The 2,093-nt window shown below is 50.6% G+C and overlaps 1 pseudogene; it reads left to right on the top strand.

Annotated features, from left to right (window-relative positions):
• LOC101642556 overlaps positions 1–145 on the top strand; it is a 3,063-nt pseudogene extending 2,918 nt beyond the window's left edge.
• The last annotated feature ends 1,948 nt before the right edge of the window (positions 146–2,093 follow it).

The raw sequence follows: 2,093 nt of genomic DNA, 5'->3' as shown, positions 1-2,093 counted from the left end.
GGCGCAATTCCCACACTGTGTCCCTGGTGTTGTCCCCCGCAGGGCCACTTACCATCCTATTTATGAAGGTCCTTTTTCCTACCTCTGCCTGCCCAGAGCTCAGAGTGTTCCTTTTAGAAACCCCATGGACACCGGTGTTCCGTGACTCAGAGTGCTGCCCTGCCTTTTCTCCCAGAAAGGACTGACAGACACTCCTGCCGTGTCCCCTTCCTCCCTCCCTCCCAGCCTGGCCTGTGTTTGCGTGGCCCCAGTTCCCAGAAACCTGCTGTTGACATGGACACTCTCTGTCGACCCGGGCAACTGTCCTGTTGCAGACTTCAGGCTGTCCTGTATAAAATGCAAAATAAGTGCTGTTTTTTGATTAACAATTTGTGAGCATGCTCTTAAAAAAAACCAACCAATACAGGGAGTAAAGGCATGTACCTTCCTAGAAAATGGTGTCTACGCCCCTGTCACACTGTCGTGCTTCTTAACTCACTGCCGTCCGAATTCCTGTCTCTGTGGCTGAGACCCTGAGTACTGCGTTTGCGCACAATCCCTGAGGCGCCTTGGAGAAGCCCTTGATGGGCAGAATCACAGTGTGCTTAGGAGCCTGGCGTTTACTTCTGGGAAATGAATACAGTGATGCTGAGGTTGGAAACCTGATTTGTTTCCTTGATGAGTGCATGAAGAAACTGCGCTGTAAACAAGAGCGCGCGCGCATGAACTCAGACAATAAACATCAAAGGACTCGGGAAACTAGCATTTGTACCTTTAATTGAGAGATTTTACAAGTAACTTAGAAAAAAAAAATGACAAGGAAAATACAACAGAAAGGGAGCAATGGGGTGTCGCATGATTGCCTCACAGCTAATTAGGGGAGCCAAAACACAGTTAAATGATAACACCATAGCATTCATTCCCTTTGACCGGATGAAGGAAAAGCATTTCCCGGAGGTGAGACAGGCCGGTTAAGTACAGCAAGAGAACATGAGGGTTCACTCTCTTCAAAGGGTCCACGTTGGCAGCTGATTTCCCATTACTGCTACCTCCCGAGTACAAGCACTTTGTGCTGTTTGCTTTCTGCTTTCTGACTCACGCTGCGGTGGTTTAAGAGCAGGAATGTGTGTGTTAAAAATCACTCCCACTCTGCCTCAATCCACAGCTGCGTTCACAGAATTATAATGTGAATGGGTAATGGCGTGCAAACAAGGAAAGTGGAGACATCACCTGGCTTCTATGCATCCTTCTACCGGATGCAGCTGGAAAGTTGAGCTTCAGCGCTGATGCTCACGGAGCAGGGTTCCGTGGTCAAGCTGAGGCGTCATTGCTGTGGAAACTGGAAAAGGTCTGAGCAAACTGGAAACCAAGTGCTCTTCCCAGATCTTCCAGCCTGGAGCTCGCAGGCAGCTCGGCTTTACGTCCTCACCTTGTGTGACCACCTCTAGCCTCACCACGTGTGTCTAGGAAAACCCAACCCCTCTGCCCTGGAGTTCCGATTCTGATCTTGTAAATCCTGACTGGAGCAGGCAGCTTCCTCGTCCTCCCACCAATTGACTGGCCTTTCGGTTAGCAGCCAGACACTGGCCACAGGTCCATGTAGGTCCAGGAGAGATGGAACAAAACACCCCCACCTGTGTCAAACACCCGTGCAGCCCAGTGAGTTCAGCACGGGGCTACTAACCACAGGTGAGCAGCTCAAATCCAGCAGCCACGAGATTGCCTGCTTCCCTAAAGAGTTTGTTTGTTTGTTTGTTTGTTTGTTTGTTTGTTTGTTTGTTTTTTAAACTCACTGCCAATTGAGTTGATTTTGACTCCTGGCAACCCTGTAGGACCCTCTGGGTTCCCAAGACTGCGAACTTTTCTGGCTGCCGGTGACTGGACAGATGCCTACAGAGGCCTCGTCTTCTGCACAGCGGCGGGTGGTTTCCTATCACAGGGCTGCGGTAGTAGCCCCCTTGTCCGCTGTAGCCTCAGTGCCGAGGGAGCCATTCTCTCTTGTGCTGTCTTGTTGCTGAGTCAGAATCAGCGCCTTTCATGTATATGAAGTCCCCTCCCCCGGAAAGAGGCACGAGACAGTACAGTTCTGCCGAACACTGCCCAGCGGTGCTTTT

The sequence above is a fragment of the Echinops telfairi genome, unplaced genomic scaffold (assembly GCF_000313985.2).
Source record: "Echinops telfairi isolate 266 unplaced genomic scaffold, ASM31398v2 ScPeMD7_7420;HRSCAF=8458, whole genome shotgun sequence".
In the NCBI taxonomy this organism is placed as follows: Eukaryota; Metazoa; Chordata; class Mammalia; order Afrosoricida; family Tenrecidae; genus Echinops; species Echinops telfairi.
This window is presented reverse-complemented; position numbering and strand designations above follow the sequence as displayed.